Raw genomic sequence first — 13284 nt, 5'->3', positions numbered from 1 at the left:
GATGTTGGGGGGGGGGGGTTGGTTTTCCCACAAATTTTGCGCGAACATCTGGAAAAAAATAATTGAAGTACATACCTACTTGTATGTAATATTTTGATTGACAAGTTTTTTGAGGTGTAAAATGGTAATAGGTACCTTAGATTTTTCATTGGTGTATTGGGTATGCTTCGAGATCCATAGAAGCCCCCTCGCTACCCCTCCCAATAACAGAATTCGAACAAATGGCGCCAGTACAGCTATTTCTTCATTAAATATGATTTCAAAGACCTCATGTACAAATATGACTTTTTTTTTTGCTAAATTCAATTTTGCAGTTCTAGGGTGGAGGGCTGCCAAAAACTGCGGCCAATGGCATCACCTCGTGTCGGTTTACTCCTGCTTTAAGTATGTTTCTGTGAAAAAAATCCATTCCGAGGTCCATAATTCACAGGACACGCGGTAGGTACCTTATTAGAGATATAGCTACAAATCAACGATATCCATTACTTTGATCTGCGGCAGGAAAATGATTATTTGCATCATTACTCGAACAAATCAACCGAAAAGGTCGTAAAAAATAAAAAGGAAAAAAGAAAACGAATTCATTACTTTCAAAGCCGCCTTATCTTTGTGGGGAAAAAAAATTACAGCCATAACGTAAAATTATCCTTTCAATTTGTTGAGATTTTATAAGGCGACCTTCGGAAGACACGTGCGGCAGACGAGCTCGCGCTGTAATTTTCATTCGAATAAGAGAGTCGTGTTTTTTTGGCTTTTATTTCAAAAGTAGCTTTCCATATCGTCGCTTTGCGAGTTGGCAAAAAGTACAAAAAAGTATTTCGTTTTACAAAAATACTACATAAGTCGTCGCAGCAAGAAGTGGCAAAGAAGGGAGGAAAAAACACCGGGTTGCATGACGTTGCATTTCTCTGTGTGTTTGTTAGCTTCGCTCATAGTATTCTTCCACTTTCCTCTGCACCTCGCCTGCTGCGAGATTCTCGCCATTTCGTAATATTTATAGCTCTTGCCGTGTAGTAGCTCTAACTACATCTACATACAGTAGCATAACTTTTCAGTTTTCATTCGTTGTCGCGTCCGCGTTTACGCTATGGTGCTCTTCAACTCCAACAAAACATTTCATTTAAACTTTTAACCGACTATATACGTAGCTTCCTTTGATGTTCGATATTAAAAGTTTTAAATTGAAATACTTCTTTACTTGGCCCTCGAAAAAAAAGCGGTATACATTTTTTCGCAGTCGTTGTATTTCCATATTTGTACAAAGATACGTAGGTATAAATGAAGTGTCAACATAACGCACTCACTTTTCACGAAACGTAATGATATTTATGAAAAGTCATAGATGGATATGGTTTCTATCTTCGCTTATTCAAACAAAAACTAAAAAAAAAAAGCTCTTAAGCGAGCAAACGCGTAAGATAGACAGACGTACTTTCAAAAAACCGAAAGAGAAAAATGAATCAGAATCGTAGAAATAAATATCTGCTTATGTACTCGAATAAAACAGGCTCAATTTTTTGCTACCTTTTGACAATTTAAGTAGAACCAATTTGTTTTCATATTTTTTCGAGTCTATTACACGAAAACGAAACCGTGAAATCTGTACAAATATTAATCGCTCTCGAGCAGGCCGAATGCAAATGCAGCATTCTCGAAGGGTAAATTTTTAAAATACTCCAAAAAGCCACCGGGAACCAGCTTAAAGCTTTTTTTGCCCTGTTTATAATGTTTATCTACGCTAATATCTCTGTAGAGATGAATAATTAACATTTTTATGCATCGAGCGTCCTTATACCAACGTCGTTGTACTCGTAATTTCTCAAAACCCTACTAATACTATGTGCTTGATACGACGAAAATTTTCCACGCTCGAAATTTTCTTTACCCTTTAAGCCAAGTGGTTTGAATATTTTAAAATGATTTTCGTCTAAACGTCAGATTTAGGCGCGCCAAAGAGTGAAAATAATTCCAACGAAATCAATTCGAAATAAAATACGCGGCATGAGGAGTAGGAGAGGGGGTAGTGTAATTTATTTCGCATTAAAATAACACCTGCGAGTTAGTAGCCGAAATTCGAAAATGAAATAATACGATTTGTAAGGCGTGCGCTGATCATATTTCAACGAGTAAGTATCGTCAACAAGTTAAAAATTATGGAAATTGGCAACCAACCTGCGGCAAATTAATTTTGTATAATTTTAGTAGCTATCGTTCTTGTTCTCAAAAAGATTAATGGGGGGAGGGGAGGGGAGAGGTACACGGGAGAGGAAGTATTTGAGTGGTAATTAACGAGGCAAGCGTAGAGTAGGATATGTTTTTTTACTTGTAAACCGTACTTTTGTGGTTTTATATATCAAACGAATTTTCTGGTTGAAATTTAATGTTTCTCGTTAAATGACTTTTTTCAAGTAGTTTTTAATATTTTTTCAAAGTACGAGTAGGTAAAAATACGCAGTCCATTGTACTATCCCAAAAAAGTCAGATCCCATTTTCTGATTCATTCACCAAAATGGAAATTTTTCCTCCAGTGTAACATTTTAGGGTATTTTGGATATATTTTATTAAATCAAACACGATTACCTTTCATTTATTAAGCCCTCGAATGAGCAAAAATAATCAATTAGGTAAAAAGTAACGAGAGAAAAAGCTAACGTGGTCCATTTTACTACCACTTACTCAAAGTGGTAGTGAGAAATGGTGAACGTTTGCGAAAAATGACATTTCACTAAGCTCCCTGATCAAGCTTTGGACAAAAATTCACTCAATCTCGAGTAATGTTTTCCATGCTCCATTTTACATCAGTGAAGGTTATTCATTTTTTTCATAATGTTTCAAATGCCCTGTCTTTGGTTAAAATTGTCAAAATTGCAAAAAAGTCTCATTATTCTTGCTGAAAATTCTCGCTTTCCCCACTGGCAGGAGGAGCAGAGGCAGACTGATGAAGAAACTTGATGACACATTGGCGAGCAATTCTTCTACAATTTCCCAGATGGGCTAAACAGCTCACCGGGTCAAAGTTCAATGATGATGACGTTTACAAAAACTTGTCAATAAAAATATTACACACCACAATCCTTTTTTTTGTTGAGATGTTCACAAAAATTTGTGGAAAAGCTACCCTCCCCCCCTCGACACTTTCAAATGATTCTATCTTGAAAACTGTATGTTAGGTAGTTGAAAAGTTTCATTTCAAACTTGAAGAACTGAGATGTAAGTTTCTGAGCAGCGTTGTGAAGGTGACAATCATATTCTTGCTATTTTTGTTTTTATTTTTAGTTTTTGCATTTCTCAATCATCGATTTCAGTTTCAAATGGTTGTTAAAATTTTCCGTGTCTTTGGATATTTTTCTCCTGATCCCCCCTCCCACTCCTCCACGAAAATTTCGTAACTCCGAAACTTGAATATAAAATTGAAAATATGTACGTCTACCTACAACATAAATTAAACAACTTTGTCAGCCGAGTATTTCTCTCTTTCAAAGCCTCAAAAATTACCTTACTAACGACAAAAACGCCATCGAATATAAACGAGTTAGTTACTATACGAAGGAGGCAAATGGAAGCAGAAGGAGACGAGCAGCAAAACGACTCCGCAAACATTAGAAACCTCGTCGACAAAAACTTTCATTATAGATAAAATTCATTATAAAACGGTTCCACGATGCCCGTGGTGTACTTGAACAATTGTTTCTTAATTACCCGTCCGCGTTCATTTTTATCCGCCAGAGAAATTCTAAAAAGCGATAAAAAAATATACCAGATTATACCGTCGTCGAATTGCAGCCACTATACGAATACAGTCTACTACCTACACAAAGAGAGAGAGAAAGAAAAAAAAACGATAAGGTTTTTTAAGTGGATTACGATGCTACGATCACAATTCTCGAGCTATGCTCGCGAAAACACAATTAACCAAACGAACTAATGATTACAGACGAGCGAGGATCCCGATCCGGTAAATGCGGTAGAGCAACAGGGGAAAAAACTCCACCTCGAGTCCAACGATGAAACATGAGCTAAAAAAGCTCGAGGTGTACAAGAGTAGGTACCTACAACAATGCAAACGAATCAATTTTCATTCGAAGTGAAAACAGAAAGAAGCAAAGATTCCGTATTTACTTTCGGTAAATACTATACGTAACCCGGATCCGTTAATATCGAAATTATCGCAGACATTTTATGAAAAGTGTAAAAGCACAGTTTAATGGAGTAATATTTCTTCGTTACATTAGAAATTCCAACGTTGTAAATAAATTTTCAAAGTAGCGAAAAAATAGATCGCTTCAAGCAGAAATTATAACGGGGGAAAAACCTGCAGCTAGATAAACGAGCAACCCTGAAAATAGAGAGAGAAAAAAAAAGTACCAGGTAATGTTGCTCGTACCTTATACATCGCATTAGAGTTCGCCTTTTAATTGTATCTTAATGATACCTTTCATCATAAAAGCAGACAATGCTTTCGAGTGTGCATTTTTTACGCACGTACCTCTACACATATTCATTTGTAATGATTATTCACCCAACACTTTAAAGGTTGCTCTACCCATGGCTAAAATTTTATACGCGCTTCAAGCCTAATGAAAGGATCATCGTAGCAGCTCAGCTCTAAGCACATTGTGCGTACCAACCCGACTCCAAAAAAAGGTCAAATTTCGATGAATTTTTCATCGTCCGATGCGAAAATTTACGCGGCAATTGTGAAAAATTCCTACCTAAATTTCAGCGTAGCTCGAGTTTCTTATACATTTATACATGTTAAGGGAATATAAAACATTATACAAAATTAATTGCCCGAATTTCTTCAACTCGAGAAAAAAATAACACTCGCCGAGTAAAATGTTTCATCGCCGACTTCCCAGCAGTACCAGGACTCTAAAAATTCAAGCGAAAAACCCACCATTCAGCCTATATACAAGAGGTACCTACCTGTATAAATGCGGTTAGCAAAGGAAACGGTTAAATGATCCCCTCGAGTAAACCATCGCTGCTGGTATATATTTATGGTTAGAATACGTTATTTCGAGTAATTTTTAAACACATCAAGCCAGCATCTGATTAAATATACTTGTACCTGCTTGGTGAGAGAAGGTACTGAAGGTATATATGAGCTAAAGTAGCTGAAACAAGGGGTCATTACGGATTAATATCCGACATTTTGGAGTCTCCGCAAGTATATCTGGGTTTATTTGCATTGCGGCTCTGTATTGAAATACAGGATTAGATAGTTACCTTTTTTTTGTAAGTAAGGTAATGTGGGGGAAAAAAATTGCTAAAAGTTTCCTCTCGAAAATGGCGGAATGTTTCGAAGTGACCGGGTCGGTCAAGGTTGTCTCTAATTTTAATGTAAAAGAAGACCGTGGATGAGTACAGGTTGCTTGAAAAATATCCTCATCTGCATGGTTAATGTGGTAAATAAATAAGAAATGAGGAAATTCGAAAAAATTTCAAAACGCTGTGAAAGAAAATGATAGCCCCCCCTCCACTTGAAATTGGGTGGTGTCCAGAAGCTCTCAAAATTAATAAAAAACAAAATAAAATCGTTTCTGCGTCAGCGTTCTTCCAAACACTCATATTTTCAAGAAAAATCTTCCTCCTCAGTCTCCCAAGTTATACTTTCGTCCCTTTGCATGGAGCCTCTCCCAAAGTTGGAAAAAGCAATATAAATCAAATAATTCAAGGTCCAAAAATATTTTTAAGAAATTTATCATTTCAGCGTTAAAATTCTGAACCTTACCATGCCCCCAAACAATTTCAGTACTCTTGCATAGAACCTGCTACTGTTGGAAGAAATCAAGAACGCAATGAAATAAATTAAAGTAGACAATTTTTTTATTGAAATTTCCCATTTCTGATCCTGAATTCCTTTAAATAATCACCTTTTAGAAGGAAAACCTTCTCCTTCCCCCCAAAAAAATGTTGTTTTACTAGTATACTTAAAACCCCATAAAGTTGAAAAAAAAAAAAAAAAAAAAATGGATTAAATTGAAATGGATGAAAATTTCTGGAAAATATCTTAGTTTAATGTCAGAATTTTTCAAAATAACCTACTTTTCAAAAAAATGCTCCTTTTGGTGCCCCTAACAATGTCGGTTACCTTGTGCTAAGGCTTTCAAAAGTTGAAAAATTTGAAAAAAAAATTGAAATCTGTAAAAATAGTTTGAAAAATTTTCATTGTATAATAGATAAGATAACCTCCTTTTCAAGAAAAAAAAAACCCTTGGCACCTAAAACAATATCGGCCGGATTCTCTTTTGAAGCTTTCCATTAATCGAAAAAATGAATACAAGAACAAAATGTACCTATTATTTTTGAGTGGGGGGGGGGGGGTAAAAGAGAGATTTGTTCTAAAATAAGAGGTAATTTAGAATAATTCAGATCACAAATGAATATGTAATGGGGAAATATGCCCTGACTGCCATAGGTAGTCTATGTCGTACATATTGCATAAGCAATATTTCGAAGATGTACCTCGTGAAGGTCATCTTATTTTGGTTCTTCTAGATCTTTCGATCATACGATCCCCCTGGGCATCTCTCTACCCTAACAGTAAATGACAATGTGTGAACTATATGACATCATACACAATTCGCGAACTTGAGGTATCTCTCTGAGAACGTCGAGCTCGCCTCCTTACTTGATTTCTGCTACTCGCGATGGCAAGGTCTTGTCTTCGATCTTACTCAATTTAATATAGAATGTGTCGTGCTAGTTCCTTATTCATTTCTAACCACCTTTGGTGGGTAAATCAAATTTATTTCAAATGCTTAACGTAACCCCCGATGGGGATCCTTTACATATCTTTTCATTTCTTGGACCCTTCATCAGAATCCGGACTGGGAGAAGTGGCAACCCTACAAAAGTGTTTCTAAAACTAGAATCTACGCTCGGGCCTAGTATTAGGGGACCCACAGGTGAGTAGATTAATGTGTACATTTTATAATGGGATTTTACCCCGATCGAATACTTCCTCTAGATTAACTTTTATTAATATGTTGATCAAAAATATCTGCCTGGGGACGTGGGGATTTGGCATGAACCATGGACGTGGGTAGAACGATGAAGGGCGCAATCTCATCAGGCGTTCCTATTAATTTTAATTATTCCCTTGATTATACCTACTTATTGTAGACGAATGTATAATTTGTAACTTAGGTTATGCAACCAAGCTTACTTGGATGCAGGAGTAATGTCTAGGTAGCTTGTATTATTAGGTTGCACTGTTTATGACTATTTTCTAATATATCATAGAAAGTATCAATTTATCTGAATATTTCATGAATACATCAACTTTCGGGACATGAAATGTTCACCTGAGTGTTTTCTTTAACATTCTTTATTATTTAAATGAATAGTAAGATTAGGAAGGGTGGCTACTCTCCGTATTTTGAGCTAGTTTGGAAGAGGAAATTATTCCTTCTCTAAGGAATAATTCTTGAAATGATTCCCTTGATGTGATTATCATTATTCCACCCAATTGTATTTATTCCAATCAATACTATTACAAATAATTTTCAGCAAATCTCATCAGACTTCCAATGTTTTGTTACTGGTATTTTTGAATATTTTCCAATTTTGGGGGCTCCACAAACAGAAACCAATTGTTTGAGGGAGCAAAGAAGACTTTTTCTCGAAAAAAAGGGTTATTTTAGAAGAATGCTGACACAGAAAATACGGAGCATTTCAACAACAAACACCGACCCCCTCCCCGCCCCGAAAAAACCTTTACGTATAACCCAATAGGGTAAAGAAAACAAAAAACAAAAACGAAACCTGTTGAATACAAAAACTGAAAACGAGAACTCAAGCACAAGAAAACCAAAAACTGACAAAACTTTGTATGTAAATCAATACGAAAACTTGGGAAAAAATTCTAAAAAATGAATTGAAATCTGTAAGGAGTGTCAATGTTGACGTACTTTAATTCTTTATTTTTCCACTTGTTGGGGGGGGGGGGTTTCAATCAGAAGTGCCAATATTGTTTGGGAAACCGAGAACTTTTTTTTTCTTGAAAAGGGGACTACTTATCTATGTAAGTAGAAGAATCTGGGTACAGAAATGCTAAATTATCAAATTCTGATGTTTCTAATGGCCGGGGGGGGGGGCTTATACCAACAGGAGACTATATGACTATAATAGCTTAGGAGGCTGGAAGATTTTTAGTAGAATTATGAAGCAGAAAAACTTGAAAAATTTCTGAATAAGTTGTCAAAAAAATTGGCCTGATCTTTCAGGGAATTGATAAGAAATCAACACAAAGGGGGGAGAGGAGCAAAAAAACTTCACAAGTAGGTGCATATAAACAAGAGCTACCCATTTAGATTTCCTATTTTGCTTATTTCAATATTATTTAAAGCGTATATTTTTACAAATTTTGAGATTTTATTTTTTTAAGTGTAGTAATCTTACGAATTTTGAGAATTTCAAGGGTACCTAGGTATCTTCTTGCATATTTCTGATTCCTCAAATGCAAACTTCAAAATTTTCAAAGCAAAAATAAATTTCTTGCTTTAGTATTGGAAATTTTGGAAATTGTTTCAAATTTTGATAAGAAAAAGTTTCTCAGCATCCCTTCTCCTTCTCTTCATAAAAACCTTCAACGATCTTAGAAATTGTTTTATCTATATTACTTCGGTATAAAATCTGGATTTCTCTGGCCGACCCAATCATATTTGAAATTATTAGATTTACTGCTTATTTTTTTTTGGAGATTTGAGTAGGTACTGGTACATAAAATAATGCAAATTTTATCACCGAATCCTTACTTGAAAATTACGTTCAGATGAAAAAATTATTGGAGATCTTTTTACTACCTATCGCATAAATTTTTTCGAATCAACGTTCATCTTTCATTTTTTTATTCGGTATGTTTTCGTGTACCTATATATCAAGTCGACTACATTATTATGACTCGACGTGTAGGTAGCATTCTAATGTCTAATTTTCATCAACAACGAGTGATATGGGTAGAAATTCGTATTTATGGATCTTTTTTTTTTTTATTGATATTTTTATATGCATGTTGTTGAATTTCGTTTTCAGTTTTATGGCAGTTTTATAGAGAGTAGGTGTGATAGCATTTTCATAGGTTGAGAACGCCTATTATGACACGAACGAGAACAGTTCTTTTTTTTAAATTTTTCATTTACAGCTAGTTCCTCCAGGTCATCAGATTTTTGATGTTTTTCTACTTTTGTTTAATTTTCTCGAAACTCCTACACTTTTCATGTTCTCGGTATGTTTATCGACTTTCAAGTGCCTACGTATGTATTTTTTTCCAACACGTTTGAAAGCTCCACATACATACATAAGGATGGAGTAATTTTTTTTTTGTAGTTTTATGGTCCATCTTTATGATGTCTTAATTTTGAAGGTAAAGGTTGACGAGTATTTTTTCAACTGTCGATGACGAATTGAGTCAGAGAGTGGTTGATAATTAGTGTGATGGGAATCTTTTGGAAAAATATGAGAGCGATTTTGGACAAGAAATTCAGATGTTTTTTCATTTTTTTTCATTTTTTTTTTACAAGATTTTTACTCCTAGTTTCGAATAAAATGAGAAATACCCCCCCCCCCACATGAAAAAATATTTTGTGGTTTCAAATTTCCTCTCCTTTAGATTGTTTCGAGGTATGGAGGTACAACATGATGAGGAAGGGAGATTGAAAAGCTTCGGAGCCAAAACCCAAAACTTTAGCAGTTAGATTTTAGGAGATGAACTGCCTGTTGAACGATTATTATTCCAGTAGGTGTGTAAGATGATTAGGTAATTTTGGTTTCTATTTCGATCATCGACAATATAGCCGCAATACAATCTGCAATGTTTTCTCACCCCCTTGTATGAAAAAACTGACACGTGATATTTTGAATCATAGGTACTACACATGGTAGAATATCTACCGCTGGATAAATTTATCTATTGTTTACGACAAGTTGGTAAAATTAATTACGAGAATCGTCGTATTTATGTATATTGCAGACATATGGCGTCGATACCTCTCCCCTTATATCTTCCTCTTTCAATGCTCAATTTGCCTGTTCGATGAAACGTATAGATAGATACGAGTAATTATCAAGTCCATTAATTTTTACCCAACGTATACCAATACACAGAAGCCGTAGGTAGCTAATTTGTACGTTTTATTTGTACTACATCGCGTATAGTAGGTACAATGTACTATACCTAATATACTCGTACACAATTGCGAAAGAAACCAAATAAAATACTCACGATATAGTAATACGACGCACTAGGTAAATTGATGATACAATTTAATCGACGAACGTTATTTTTCAAACGTCAATTACATACAAAATGGACACAAAACGACATGTATCCTATTTTAATGTCGTATAGTCTATGTAATGTATAACCAAATCACTGCAAATACACAGACACACGCACGCGGTTCTCGGTATTTAAACGATAAATATAAATTGTGAATTCTCTGTGTGTGTTCCTGCGATACCGGCGAAAAACGCGAAAATTACGAAAGTGTACCGATCTTGTCTGCGATAATTTGTAAATGTGGGCTTTGCCAACTATTAATACTCTTGTACGATTTGATTATATGGGACGTGCGTAGATACATACGTTTACGTACATATAATGTGCACTTGAGATTTTTTTTTGTTTAACCCGGTGTGTCATTTTTTTCGCACATGATTTTTACGTAAATCGTGATGCTAGTTGCAACCTTGTCGACAGATTTAGGTATCAAATGGTATTAAGATGGTGTAATTTATTGATCCTTAAAGACGCGATAACGTGTGTATTACTTGCACTTGTGAGAAAATCGATTTTCGGTCGTTAATTGATTGAAGTACAAAGCGCTTATCGAAGTTATACATGTGTACATACGTAGGTGACAATTCAATAAAATTGTTAGGTACTCGAGAAAGCGTTGTAAAATTACATTGAACGATTGAAGAAATAAAGGTAGGTATGTGAAGAGATTTCGAAATACGTCACGAATAGAACTGAAAAAAATCGCGAATTATTTTGAAATATGGTGGTAGTTGAAGGGTAATTCAAAATGAAGTTTAGGGAAGTCTGATGATGAAAGATAATATCGATTATCAATTCAATGTTTTTGAACTCGAATTCGGAAGAGGGCGGGCAATTTGATCAACAGTTGAAAATTTTTTTATCTTGAGTGACGCATTGATGGTTATTACAAACTTGAAAACATTGAGATCAATATAGTTTATTTTTTCGATCTAGTCTCAGCAGCGACCCCTCCCCCCTTTTCAATAGTACATACCATTAAATAGATGTGAGTAAAAAACCAATTCAAAAAAAATGAATGAATGAATGAATGAATGACGTGTAAGCATTTTTTTAAGCCCATTCTATCATTTTGAAAAAAGTTCATAAATTATGAAAATGAGGGTTCACATGTGGATCCACTCGCTGAGTTCAGATAAGTATCTATAGGTAGTTATTTTTGGGATTCAAAATCTGGAGACCCTCCTCCTCCTCTTCCCTTTCCCATTTTTAAAATTGTCGCTTCAAAATCGAGAAGAATTCAATTTCGGTGAATAAATTTCAAAATGTGTTGCAATATCAGAGAGGGAAAAAAACACGAAGGCATCACTCACTTTGAAAATTAGAAATTTCCTCATTTACTCAAAACAGGTTGATCACCTACCTAAACAAATTTTCAAATGCCTCATTTTGAATTTTTTTGAGACCCTTAGATGAAAAATTTGAACACAGCATTTCATTCCCCTTTTTTACGACAAAATTGGAGTGAAAAATTTGGATCTTCAGCAAAATTTTAGTATTTTTTAAATTTGAAAAAAATCCATTTTTCAATAAAATGTAAATTTAAGCAGAGAGGAACAAGCGTTAAAATTTTTCCAGTTGTAAAATTTTGATGCTGCATAGAAATAGTTTACATTTTTATTGTTCAACCAAGATTCCAAAAATTTCAATTTTTTTTTTTTGGTGTTTATAATTACTAGAATATTACATTCTACGTCAGAAGATTTATATTGAATCTGTTGGGTTGTGTTTTTTGACTAGATTAATAAATTTTTCTATTTCGGAGGGGTTGCTAGAAATGAAGAGGGAGTTTTCATCTATTTGAAGAGATAATCGATCTCGGTGTAAATGGGGACAATAGAAGTAGGTGTTGGACAGATACGAGTTCAGATGACAAAATAAATAAATGAAATGCTTTGGTTTGGGGCATTGGATTTTCCCTCAAAAGTTCTCCTAAAAGTTTTGAACAAATTTTCAAAAAATGAAATTTTATGGAAAATTGTGATCTGCTTGATCTTTTATTTTTGATTACATCTTTGAATATGGCTTTGAAAGTCCACAAGGGGGGGGGGGTCGTTACTCAACTTTTTTGGAATTTTGATGACGAATTTGATGAATTTTCTAAAAATGCTGTGAATTGACTTCTGAAAATTTGAACACCGAATTTTCATTAGACTTTTTTTTGACAAAACTTTGACTGAGTATTCACAAAAAATTTCAAGTCACAACAAAATTAAAGTGAAACTGGGCCAATCTCGTAGGGAAGGGAGGGGGTTGGATTTCGAAAAAAAATCATTCCAGATTTCATTTGCATTTATCGCTGTCGGAGGTGGCTGTGTGGTTGTTATAGACAATTTGGTAGGTTACAGATGTTTGTGGATTCAGAATTCGTTTGGTTGCATTCCAAACATCTTTACTACCTGGTTCTAGGTTAGCACAGTAGTTCTGGTATGATGTATAGCGAAATTCGTTAAGATTCTTCTGAACTTTGTGCGTTAGATGGTTGAGTTGAGGCTTTATACTTGGATCTTTAGTATGTTGCCAGCAGCAACAAAGTCTGTTCTTTTCCAGGATCATGCGTAGGATGCTAAAGGGAATATGCTTGTTATTTGATCCCTTTGAGTGCTCAAGATGGTTTTTTGTTTTCTTCAGCAGATGTGGTAATAATAGATGTAAAAGTTGCAATGCATTGGTTGATATTATCTGTAGTATCAAGCTGAAAGTGTGTGTTTGATATTTTTATCTCAATTATCCACCAAGGTTTTGAAAATAAACAGTACGCCACCACAGCGTTTCTCAACATTAAACAAGCTTACAACTCTATATGTGACGCGGCACGACAAAATCGACCTTCGAACTGAAAATAAGTTTTTGAGTTACGGGGGGTTAAAGTTTTCAGTCCAGTTCTGCTCGTTTAGCGGAAGCGCTTGCGTTCTAATCACGTTCTCCGGCTAAAATGAGCTAAACATAGTCTTGGATAACGTTTCTTGCCTGTTTTGTGTAAATATCACTGGGTAAAA

At 34.9% G+C, this 13284-nt stretch overlaps 1 protein-coding gene across 2 annotated transcripts in view; it reads right to left on the bottom strand.

Moving 5' to 3' along the window:
• The window catches only part of LOC135837762 (G-protein coupled receptor dmsr-1-like), a 182645-nt gene that overhangs the window by 116321 nt on the left and 53040 nt on the right, over window positions 1-13284 (bottom strand). The window contains exon 1 of one of the 2 annotated variants that reach the window (XM_065353145.1): window positions 10229-10595. The exons of the other annotated variant lie outside the window; for it this stretch is intronic. The gene's annotated coding sequence lies outside the window, so the exon portion shown is untranslated. Of the gene's footprint in view, window positions 1-10228; window positions 10596-13284 lie in introns of those variants that run through there. 2 annotated transcript variants of the gene reach the window in all.

Source organism: Planococcus citri, chromosome 2 (assembly GCF_950023065.1).
Source record: "Planococcus citri chromosome 2, ihPlaCitr1.1, whole genome shotgun sequence".
Lineage (NCBI taxonomy): Eukaryota > Metazoa > Arthropoda > Insecta > Hemiptera > Pseudococcidae > Planococcus > Planococcus citri.
Note: the sequence above shows the minus strand (reverse complement) of the source record. Positions and strands in the feature narration are given on the sequence as shown.